The sequence below is a fragment of the Sebastes fasciatus genome, chromosome 2, assembly GCF_043250625.1.
Source record: "Sebastes fasciatus isolate fSebFas1 chromosome 2, fSebFas1.pri, whole genome shotgun sequence".
Taxonomy (NCBI): domain Eukaryota; kingdom Metazoa; phylum Chordata; class Actinopteri; order Perciformes; family Sebastidae; genus Sebastes; species Sebastes fasciatus.
The window spans coordinates 31,040,730-31,053,392 of NC_133796.1; the positions used below are offsets into that span (position 1 = coordinate 31,040,730).

Sequence of the window (12,663 nt, forward strand, 5' to 3'; positions counted from 1 at the left end):
CACGCCCCGTGACCTTCATGGGGACCTTCTTCCTTCTACTAGGACCTGTAGTTCGCTAATTTCATTACAGAAATGCTTCTGATTTCATCAAATATAAACTCTTTAAATTTCTGTAAGGGATTTAATAATCTGTGGTATATTTAAGAGCATAATACATGAGATAACATGTTATTTATTATTAAATGTTGACATAAAATATGTAATAGTGAGGGGTTAGATTTAATATCAGAATGATTTATTGACTGACCTGCTGTATCTTTAAATCTGAGAATTCCTTAATCCCCCCTGATGCTCCTGCCTGCAGGTATTTTCCATTTCTTGAGTGTGGTACTGCATTCCAGATGAGAGTAAAATGCAATAATTAAAGTCAACCTGTGCAATGGTATTACTGAACTGATAAACAACACAGTGAAACTGTTAAACTTTCAGGAAAACAACAAATAATGTCTGACCCGACTATTCAGTAGCAGCACTACTCCAATTACAGCTTCAAGGCAGCGAGAAAACGGTTATGGTCAAGTGCCTTTATATGTTTTAACATTTCAAAAAACAATTTAAAGCTTGATGAATTAAACAGTTTGGATGAGTTTGAGTTTGAATGCGCCCCCTGACAGGATACATATGGGCGTTGGCCTATATTATAGTTAAAGGTTCTTCAATGGGATCCAGGGACCACAGGTAGTCTCGTAGTAATTTTGTGGCCTTGTGTTGTACAGGGTCCCCGTGTGATAATAGTTGTATCATTTCACCTGGTGCATATTTCTGTTGTTTAATTATTTCTTTTTGAGCACTTTATGTCCAATACAGTATTAGTTCCAGCAGACAGAGTAAAACGGGAGAGAGAGAGAAATGAGGAATGACGTGCATCAAGAGTCCCCAGGCCGGACGCGAACCAGGGACGTTGTGGTTCATGATTGGCCGCTGTGACAGTCCACATGGTGCACATTTCTAATGAAAGATAGCTTTTATCAAATTATCCTAAACTGTCTGACACACAGAAAACCTGGGACCAACGTAAGAGTAGGCCACTGGTTAGTCTGGGGAAAGAAATTATGAAGCTGCCATGTATAGTCCACATGGTGCTTAGTGAAACCTTGGAGGTGACAGGGTACATACACACCGCACAATGGGAGGGAGGAATGTCTGGAGAATGTTTTGCCCGGGGCCCCAAACAGGTTATTGTGGCTCTAAAAAAGAAGTCAATTTATTGCACTGGTGGTTCCCACTAGGGGTCGCGAGGCTGTCTTGATCTTCAGGGCTGTAAGATAACTTAAAAAAAATAAACAGTTGGTCTGAATTTCAGCATTTCATTCTTCATTTCATTTCATTTCAATTAGGAAAAGTAAAATAAATTGTTATTTTTAAAGTTTGGATTATTATTTAAAATACAGACTTAAAACAAATCTCACAGGATATGGGCACGGTGAAGACCTGAACACCATCTATATTCTCAACAGCCTCGTCCTGCATTAGAAAAGTACACAGTTAAAACAACCAAAGAGCTGATGGAACAACGGCCAAACGTCAGGGAGAAGAAAACACTACATTTGTCAAAAAAAAGAAGCCTATTAAATATGAATGATTATTACACATTTAAAGAAAATACACAATAGAGAGAATTGTATTAAAAGTCCCTTAAAATAACAGGAAAACACATCTCTGATGTAATTTTCACAGGAAATAATCTGCCCAAAATTCATACAAATCGCTCGCTTTACACAAACTTCATGAAGTTCACTATTTGGGTTAATTGTACAGTTTATCAGTTGTTCTGTACTGTTTGTAACTATTATACAAACAGTTATAACATAACTATTGTTATGCATCGACTATAATGTGAAATATCCATAAAATATGTCACTTGGTCAGGGGTTATCAGTTTACTCAATGATAGAAGGAAAAAGGTTGGGAACCACTGTTTTATTGTGTGTATAATAACAACAACAACAATTTTCTCAATGAAAATGGCATCATACTGGGCATCTATTCAGTGTCTGGGAATAAATGTCTAATTTTGTCAGCCGCCATAAAATATGTCTTTTTGTCAGGGGTTGTTAGTTTACACCATATTTTCACTCATGCACACACTACTAACATGACTGATCTCTCTCCTACTGACACACCCTACCAGTTAGTTGATATGTTTGTTAATCTGAGTTAAATAAATGACTTGATATTGATATATCTGTGTGGCCTCCCTTTTAGTTGCCAGCCTTGAGCCAGGTGGTAACACTCAATGATAGAAGGAAAAAGGGTTGGGAACCACTGTTTTATTGTGTGTTTAATAGCAACAACAATGTTCTCAATGAAAGTGGCATCATACTGGGCATCTATTAAGTGTTTTACTATTAAAAAAACACATCCATCTGGGAATAAATGTCTCATTTTGTCAGCCGCCATAAAGTATGTCACTTGGTCAGGGGTTGTCAGTTTACTCAATGATAGAAGGAAAAAGGTTGGGAACCACTGTTCAGAATCAGAATCAGAATCAGAATCAGAATCGTATTTATTGCCAGGTGTAAGAGGTATACACTAGGAATTTGCTTTGGTTTTGTTGGTGCAAATAAGAAGTATAATAACAAAAGAATAGATAAAAACGTTAGAATAAAATAAGAATACAAAACTTTAAATTCTACCAGTATACAATATAAGCTATAAACAAAAATAAACATGATATAAACAGATAGTGCAAATATTACCGGTGTGTAAAAACAATCATGTACCAGAGAGAGAGAGATAGAGGGATACAGTAGGGTTTTATTGTGTGTATAATAGCAACAACAATTTTCTCAATGAAAATGGCATCATACTGGGCATCTATTAAGTGTTTTACTATTAAAAAAAAACATCCATCTGGGAATAAATGTCTCATTTTGTCAGCCACCATAAAATATGTCACTTGGTCAGGGGTTGTCAGTTTAGATAGATAGATGATAGATAGATAGTAACTTTATTGATCCTGAGGGAAATTCAAGTTTCCAGCATCACAGTTCCATAGTGCAAAACATGTTAGTAAAAAGGCAGTAAAAAAGTTAGTGGTGCAAAGTACAAAAAATATACCAGATATAATAATACAGAAACCTGTTAAAACTGAATATAGTGCAGGGTAACAGCTGTGATACACGGCTATTAAAAAGTGCAGAAGAGACTGTTAAAAATGAGTATAGTGCAGGGTAACTTAGTCTAAAGTGCACTGTAGGCATTATTATCTATCCTGCAGACCGTCCTCCTTTGTCCCCCCCTTCCCTAGAGAGGGTTTACTCAATGATAGAAGGAAAAAAGTTTGGGAACCACTGTTTTATTGTGTGTATAACAACAACAACAACAACAACATTTTTCTCAATGAAAATGGCTTCATACTGGGCATCTATTAAGTGAAAAAAAAACATCCATCTGGGAATAAATGTCTCATTTAATACATAAAATATATTACTTGGTCAGGGGTTGTCAGTGTACTCAATGATAGAAGGAAAAAAGGTTGGGAACCACTGTTTTATTGTGTGTGTGTATAATAGCAACAACAATGTTCTCAATGAAAGTGGCATCATACTGGGCATCTATTTAAGTGTTTTACTATTAAAAAACAACATCCATGTGGGAATAATTGTCTCATTTTGTCAGCCGCCATAAAATACAACATGTCACTTGGTCAGGGGTTGTCAGTTTACTCAATGATAGAAGGAAAAAAGGTTGGGAACCACTGTTTTATTGTGTGTATAACAACAACAACAACAACAAAAATGTTCTCAATGAAAATGGCATCATACTGGGCATCTATTAAGTGAAAAAAAAACATCCATCTGGGAATAAATGTCTCATTTAACACATAAAATATGTCACTTGGTCAGGGGTTGTCAGTTTACTCAATGATAGAAGGAAAAAGGGTTGGGAACCACTGTTTTATTGTGTGTATAATAGCAACAACCATTCTCTCAATGAGTGGCATCATACTGGGCATCTATTAAGTGTTTTACTATTAAAAAAACCCATCCATCTGGAAGTAAAAGTCTCATTAAGTCATCCTCAGTGTGATGATTTACAGGGTGCAGTACCGCCCGTGTCCAGCAGGTGGTGGTGTCGCAGCGCTGCTGGCCGGTTAGTAGGTGTTGCTCGTCTCCACTGTGTCCACGGCGGCTGTGACGTATTTCCTGGGGCTTGTACGGACCACTCAGCGGTTCACTAGAAGCGGTATCATGACTATTTATAACCAGCGAGTCTCTCTTATCAGTGTTTCAGTCGCTTCACCGAGCCGTCGTCGGTCCTAACGCCGCCCGGTGAGACGCAACAACAACAAGCCGGTGGTGGTGGTCGAGCAGGATGTAAACGGAAGCTGGTAAGTTGAGCTGAGTGTAAGTTTCCTGTCTGCTCCAGATGGTATTTAGACTTGTTTGGTTGGCTGCGAGTTTCTGCCTTTTCTGGTACCACCGGAGACCCTCGCACCGGACAGGACGGGACCACACGGTGTCGTGTTGATCCCGCTTGCTGTCAGGTAGTGTGTGTCGGTGAGGTGACGTCGAGGCTGCGTCCGGTTTCTGTGGTTGTTTCCTGCGAGAACAACCGTGTTGGTGTGTTGCTCCACACTGATGCTGCTCTGGCAGCTTAGGAAGCGAGTAGTGAAATGTGAGGTCGGATATGTTCGTCAGGGCTGGATGAGAGGAGAGAGAAAAGGGGAGGCACCTGGAGCAGACACAGCCTACCACGGTGTCAAGTTTTACGTTAATCACGTCTGCGGTAACAGTTTCAGACATATTAGTCCAGCGGAGAGGAGAGGAGTCATCATCATCAGGATCAGCTCAGAGACAGTGTGACTACGTGTTGTTGTCACGGACTTAACGTGTGAAGGTGAGTCAACCCACTGCTCTCTCAGCTGATGTGTGTTTAAACCTCTTAACTTTAGCTCACACACATTAAAGTGTTTGTTAAAGCGTCGCAGGCCGGAGAAGTTTTCCTCCTTTCCTGAGACTGTTGAGGCTGTAATCTCAGCTGCTCACTACAACTGTGTCACTTTAAAGAAGCACCGTACGAGTTGTTGTTGTTTACAAGACGTTTACTTTACTTTTAATGTTGTACTCTGATGTATTATTTACATAACACGTTGACTCCTTTGGGACTGAACTTTGACATCAGGAGAAATCAATGCAGAACACAGCTGATGTTGTTGATCAGACTGAGCTGACTGTGGTCTACTCTTTATTATCTGATGAAGCATAACCTGGATTGATATATATATATATGGGGCTGTCAATCGATTAACATATTTAATCACATAATAATTACAAATGTTTTTATCTGTTCATAATGTACCTTAAAGGGATGTTTGTTGAGTATTTAATACTCTTGTCAACATGGGAGTGGACAAATATGCTTGCTTAATACAAATGCATGTATGTATTTATTATTGGAAATCAATTAACAACACAAAACAATGACAAATATTGTCCAGAAACCCTCACAGGTACTGCATTAAGCATAAAAAATATGCTCAAATCATAACATGACAAACTGCAGCCCAGCAGGCAACAACAGCTGTCAGTGTGTCACTTTAAAGCACAGTACGTGTTGTTGTTGTTTACAAAACCTTTACTTTACTTTTAATGTTATGCTCGAGTATTATTTACATGCCACTGAGACTCCTTTGGGACTGAACTTTGACATCAGGAGAAATCAATGCAAAACACAGCTGATGTCGTTGGTCAGACTGATTTGACTGTGGTCTACTCTTTATTATCTGGTGACGCATAACCTGGATTGATATGAATTAGGGCTGTCAATCATTAACATATTTAATTGCATGATTGTCCAAGATTAATAGCAAAATAATTACACTTTTTTTTATCTGTTCAGAATCAAGATTCAAAATTCAAGCCCTTTATTGTCATTGTGTAGTACAACGAAATTAGATTGTGACAATCCCATAGGTGCTAATGAAAAGATAACACAATAAAAAAGAGATAGTGCAATACAAATATTACAATATAAAAATACAATATGTATATTGATGAGATGACAGTTTTGCCAGATTATTGCACAAAGTGTCCATCAGATAATTATTGCACATTTACATTGCACGTGTTCAGCTCAGTGTTTGTACCTTATGTAGGAGAGATTTTTTTTAAAGGGAGATTTGTCCAGTATTTAATTCTCTTATCAACATGGGAGTGGGCAAATATGCCTGCTTAATACAAATGTATGTATATATTTATTATTAGAAATCAATTACCAACACAAAACAATGACAAATATTGTCCAGAAACCCTCACAGGTACTGCATTTAGCATAAAATAATAAGCTCAAATCATAACATGGCAAACTGCAGCCCAACAGGCAACAACAGCTGTCAGTGTGTCAGTGTGCTGACTTGACTATGACTTGCCCCAAATCATCATAAAGTTGGCATGTCTGTAAAGGGGAGACTCGTGGGTACCCATAGAACCTATTTTCATTCACATGACTTGAGGTCAGAGGTCAACGGACCCCTTTGAAAATGGCCATGACAGTTTTTCCTCACCAAACTTTAGCATAAATTTGGAGAGTTATTTAACAGCCTTCGCGACAAACCAGTATGACATGGTTGGTATCAATGGATAGCTTTAAAATTGAGCCCTTTACAACCTAAACATCGCAAGTTGCGTTAATGCTTTAAAGAAATTAGTGGCGTTAAAACTAATTTACGTTAACATGTTATTATTGCGTTAACTTTGACAGCCCTAAACTAACCTGTGTAACTGAGCTTCAGCTATTTAGTGTCACAGTAGCCTAGAAATAAGTGAGCTCCATTATGGGAACTGACCTCCATGTGTTGTTTGTGCTTCCACTACACCCAACACTGTAATTTCACCTCTCCAGTGAGGCAATACTGAGCTGCCGATCATTGTGGATAAACTCTAAAACAAGGTTGTTAATTCCCTTGCGTGCAGTTACATGTAGCAAATGAAAATAAGGCATTTAAAATACACAATGCAAATTGCTGGGAAAGTAAGTGTGAGGCTGCTTGCTAGTGCAGTATGATAAGTAGTGTCTTAAAGTTGAGTGAGCACTGCCTTACTGTACAAGCATCTCAATGAAATGCATGTACTACTTCTCGTCTCAGAAAAACTAAACTGGGAAAGGGTAAACTCTAGAGTTCCCTGTGTAGTAGAAAACATTATGGAAGTGTTTGTATGATTGTCTTTAATAAGGACCTATTGTACTTTTGTGCTATTCCCCTTTCCTTTAGTGTGTTGTATAGTTTGTTTGTGCATGTAAAAGCTCTGCAAAGTTACAAAGCCCAAAGTCCACAGCAAAGGGAGTTACTCTCCCCCCACAGAAACACTGCTCCTGAACTGCCTGAAACGCCTTGCTTGAAGTCCCGCCTTTTCTTTCGTAACGTGGTGATGTCACCAAGTAACACATTTGCATAATGCCTGCCTAGCGGCTAGTTTGACACGCCCTCAAACAAAGCTAGTTAGAGCGGAGTCCGAAGAGTTTGGTTCGGTTGACCGATCACAACAGTGGGCCAGCTGACCAATCAGAGCAGACTAGGATTTGAGGGGGAGGGGTGTTTGGTTGCTATGATATGGAATATTCGCAGAAGTAAAAATGTCCGCACAAGGTAGAGTACTTGCTTTGGACATACAGTATGCAAAATATGCGGCACACCCATTGCAAAGAATTTAAAGAAGAAATGTAAACATAGCGGTTGTGGCGGTTGGCTTGTCAATATTGCGCTATTTCAGACCGATGGTGAATGTAGGGGCTGAAACCCAGCCGGTATGAGAAAAATAAAGTATAAAAAATGCATAAAGTATGAACCTGAAAATTAGCACAATATATCCTCTTTAATGGTGACCATTGCTGCAGGAAGTCTGAATAAGTAGATAGATGAAAACGCTTGGGTGAAAACAAATTAAGCCGGGGAAAAACGGAAGATCAGACATTTGCAAGCACTTAAATTAGTCTAGCTGAGAGTCAACCCATTAAACCTCAAATGTTTTATTATGAACATTTCCATTACAAGAATAAGACTTAGCTCGCAAAGATGATCGCAAAACACATTCAATACTTTGTGAACAACTACACTGTGGTGATGCCACGTTTGGTAGCGTACTTTTAAAAAAACAACGACTAAGTAGCAGGTTTACATTCTTATTAAATAAAAAGCAAAATGGTGAAATCCTACACCATCAGAGAGAGAGAGAGAGAGAGAGAGAAGTAAATATCCATTCCTGTCATTAAGAGTCTTCATTCAGGAGGGCAAACTGTGGCGAAGGAGGTGTTAGTTGAAACACAAAGGTGTTTTTCTGCTTCTCGACACCCTGAATAAAGGCTTTTATACTCTTACATTGTGTCAGGATCTGGATTTATCTAACTCTCCAGAGGTGTGCATTCCCACCATTTTGTATCCTGTTTTTTCCCCCTCACTGTCTTTGAGCACCTGTGGACTTCCAACAGAGTCCCAGAGCTCTCACAGTGCCACTGCTTTTGTTCATATTTTAATGAACAACACGTTGAATCTAATTCAAAAGCATCTATGAAGGTAGAAAGGTTTAAATATCATGAGTCCTACTTTCTGTGTGTCATCCAGAGGCTTCCTTCAATGCGTACAAAGAGACTTCTGCAAATAACAAAAGCGTTTGTGTCCCTGTTTGCCTAAAAGCTGTATCCCATATGATAACTGTCTTTTTGAAAACATTAGAATATAAATACACGACAATATTGATCACTTGAGTTTAACATCTAAAATATTCATAGCCACACAGAGGACAGAAAGCATGGTGAAGATTCAAAACATTTGCTTTATTAAGACCCTAGCTTAAAATTGTAGAATAAGTGCTGTGATGCAGATTTACAAGATGTTATTCATTTAAATGCAGATTCAGATAAGCACAAATTTGAGAGAGTAAACAAGACAAACATGTAAAACCTCATTTGGAAGCCAAAAGACCAAACAATAAAAACTTTTAAAGCATATTCTTTGTGATAATTATTGTCTTAATGTTGAATTGCTGCTGGCAATTACACTAAAGACAATGTGTTGTAAAGTCGAGGCTTTGTAAAGCGTTAGCCCATGTACACATTTCCAGTTCTTCATTAAAGGGTAGTGATAATTGAATCCTACATAGTATCCGGGATAGTTCCTCTGAACCGGAGGAATTAAGGCTTTTAGTCTGCTGCCCGTGTAACACTTAGGCACCATGTGAGGATGATGATGTTGGTTTAATAGTGATAAACTCTGTTTATACTGCCAATCTGCCATGAGAATACCTCTCTATATATACTGAGGTTCAGTCATATTTTGCACTACTTGGCTGTACATACAGTGTGATTTCAAGTGTTGTTTATGGCATATTGAATTAATGTTATAAATATTTTTAGTCTCTTCATCAGTTTGCCACATACACACACACGCACACACACACACACACACACACACACAGCTTGTTATTTCCAAATCTCTGTAGGTTATCTGAGCGTTCCTGCACTGAGATATTGATTTCATGTGTGTCACAATGCGAGAGCCGGCAGTAATTATTATGAGATATTTAAGTGGAAGAAAAGGGTCATATGCATTTGAGCTAAATGCATTTTTATCTCATTAAAATGTAAATAATAAACCGATGAGGTGTAAACTGTTTCCTTTTTAAAATGTGCTGATGAGTTCGGTAATGAGGCTGGTATTATCCTTTTGAGTTTAATGATACTTGGCTAATTATAATTTGGTGTATTTTTTTTCTGTTATCACACGCTGGCATATGGTATCATTTACTGTGGTAACACTAAAGACCACTCACAGCGCGACGCTCCGCTTCTCCCTTGTCTCTCGCGCACAGTAAAGGAGCTGGCAGTTGTTACGCCATGGCGTGTGGTTTTCACGCTGACGTTAAAGAAACTGAGTGGTTGAGCAGCCAGATGAGGTCACAGGCGTCTGCACTTTAAAAGTCAGTGTGTGTGTCTGCAAATCAAACAGAGGTTTGGAAACGATCACGCTCTGTTTACCTGTTGCATCGACGGACTGAGGACAAAGTTGAGTGAGTTATGCCACCAGATTTATCTCTAGCTTTCTTCCTTTTTCTTGTTGTATGCTGTATTTTAACATTTCATACACAACATATTTTAATTTAAATCTGATAAATACTTAAACAAACATTGTCTTAAATAGCCGGGAAGCAAATGTTGTTTGTCTTCAAAGTCAGTACAGTAACAGAGTAGATGATACAAAACGTAAACATGTAATTAATGTTGGGTGTGGATCCGTGCTACTTAACTTGGGCTGATTTGTGTTTATGTGTTTAAATAGGCTTAACTGCACAGTTAGGAAGAATTAAAAAGGTGGTGGAGGGATTTGGTTTTTACTGAAGGTTGGCACGTTAAAAACAGTTTGAGAGACACTTACGGCACCCGATTTGTTCGGCCTGGTTTAATATACATGGCGCTTGTTTTATATATTGTAGTCTGGTCTCTGTTGTGCAGTTATCCAGGTATTATGAAACGAACATCTACTGTTGAAATGCCTGACGGGGATTAGCAGCTTGTCGTACCGACTCACAGCCAGGCTGACCTGTAAGCTCGCTGATCGCTGATGTAGCTTCACAGCACATTGAACCAAGTCTGTCTTAACCCTTTAGACATCTACTTGCTGTTAACAGTGCACTGGTCATCAGGTCTTTTCAGTAGTTTTATGTCCATCAGTTCCACACAGGTTGTTGCAGAGGGTACAAGGGATTTAAGTATTGGTTTGAATTGCCACGGACCAAATGGGGTTTCTTTATAACAAAAATCTGAGGGTTGTCTGCAGTATATGGCTTAACATGTATAGTGCTGTGAAATGTAATTAATAACAGAATAATAAATGATAAATGACATTAATACAAGGGAGAGGGGATCTACAGTAGCTGTTATTTGTTTTAACAATGTGTGCAAAAGAAGAAGTGATATCATCGAGGGAGTTCCTTGAAATGTCTGAGTAACCAGCCAGATGGGAAAAATCAGCCTCCAAAGGGATTTTTACAGTAGCAACCGAGCAATTCAAGGCAATTTATATCAAAATTAATGAATGCTGTGTGACTGAAACGTTGCTTTTTCAGTATACTTTAATTAGGGAACATTTTATCAAAGCTCAGCGTAAACTGTTGACGTATTTGTAAAAGTACACAGAAGAGTAGCCCAACTCCAACAAACAACGGAAGTTGTACATGTAGCGCAAATACCTGTACAAGTGTAATTAAATGAAACAAAATATACGTGTTATACGTGAACAATAAAGAATCTATAACAGATTCCCAAAAGTGGCCTTTTTAAGTAAATGCATACAGCTGAAAATAAAACAGTGACCAGATGTTCATTTGAAAAGGTTCATGAATGTATGAGTTTAGGTATCGGGGTCTAAGTCCGCATAAATGTCTCTTATGATTGCTCTGCTGGTGTTTTCGTTGTGTTTGGCTATTTTTATCTATTTATTTAATGTTTGTAAGCAGGGTCTGAAATGAACTTTTCTCAATTCCTGCCACGGTGGCAGAAATTTTATCTGCCACTTTTGAAATCTCTGCGCAAAATGAAGGAATGACATTTTAGATCTGATGTCATTCAATGTTCGATATATTTTACATAAAAAATATGATATGCATGGTAAATAACAGTGTACGAATTACACTGTATCTTCCGGTACACAGTACTGTACTGTATTTTGCAATTGTCATCTATAAAAACACACAATTCAAATGCTGATGATTATCTAAATATTTGCTTTGATTAAAAAGAATCTTGGCATCAGTAGATATAATGATGTATTATAAGCTTCTTAGAGTTAGTGTTAGGAACTTAAACAGATCATAATTCTCTCTCTCTATTATCTATTTCATATTACTGTGAAAACATACCCGTCAAACAAATGGATTTATTCAAGTTTCTTGCCAAAAACATAATTTTATGAGACTACATTTGAACACTGTAATTTACCTTCATCCAATACTCATTTTACTGAGCAGAGCTTGAACGTTAATAGCTTCGTTATTTAACCAAGCAGGACTGTGCTGCTCACCTGCTGCTAACTCTAACAATACTACAACAATACTAACTCTCCTCCTGTTGGTTTCAACATGGATTTGTTGTTCAGTGTGGCATTATCAGGGAACAAATAGGGGCACCCCTCAGGTTTATTAGTAGTAACGCCATGTTTTGAGCACTTTATTTCTCTCCGTCATGTTTCCGGTCCCAAACAAACTGAAACATGATACTGCGTGCGTATACTTAATTGTGCATGCGTGACAATCAGAAAGCATCGAAGAGGAATCGGTAGACACGGAGGCATGATATGCCAAGGAATCAGACAACTTGGAACCGGTTCTCCATTCCCATCCCCAGCGTTTTCTCTACCTGCCAAAGTGGCGGATGGCCTGACGATTCTCTCCGCCACTGCCAACAATTTACCCGCATTTGGCGGGTGCTAATTTCAGACACTGTTTGTAAGGTGTCCTTGGGTGTCCTGAAAGGCTCCACCAAATAAAATGTATTATTATTATTAAGTGAATAGATTTGGTCTAGTTATAAAACGGCAGCAAAATGAACAATGAAGTGTTAATGATGAATGTCTCAGCGACCTCTTGCTCCACAACAAACTGTTCAGGGAAAATTTGCGGAGCTTGTTAGTTCATGTTGCGTGTGGCATAATGGCACAGTGAGTTAAAT

The 12,663-nt window shown here is 38.4% G+C and overlaps 1 protein-coding gene across 3 annotated transcripts in view; it reads left to right on the forward strand.

Annotated features, from left to right (window-relative positions):
* The first annotated feature begins 4,144 nt into the window (after positions 1–4,144).
* furina (furin (paired basic amino acid cleaving enzyme) a) overlaps positions 4,145–12,663 on the forward strand; it is a 102,937-nt gene continuing 94,418 nt past the window's right edge. Inside the window, exon 1 of one of the 3 annotated variants that reach the window (XM_074619000.1) lies at positions 4,145–4,333. The gene's annotated coding sequence lies outside the window, so the exon portion shown is untranslated. Of the gene's footprint in view, positions 4,334–4,398; positions 4,843–9,856; positions 10,008–12,663 lie in introns of those variants that run through there. The other 2 variants (XM_074618991.1, XM_074618983.1) reach the window with 2 other exon arrangements.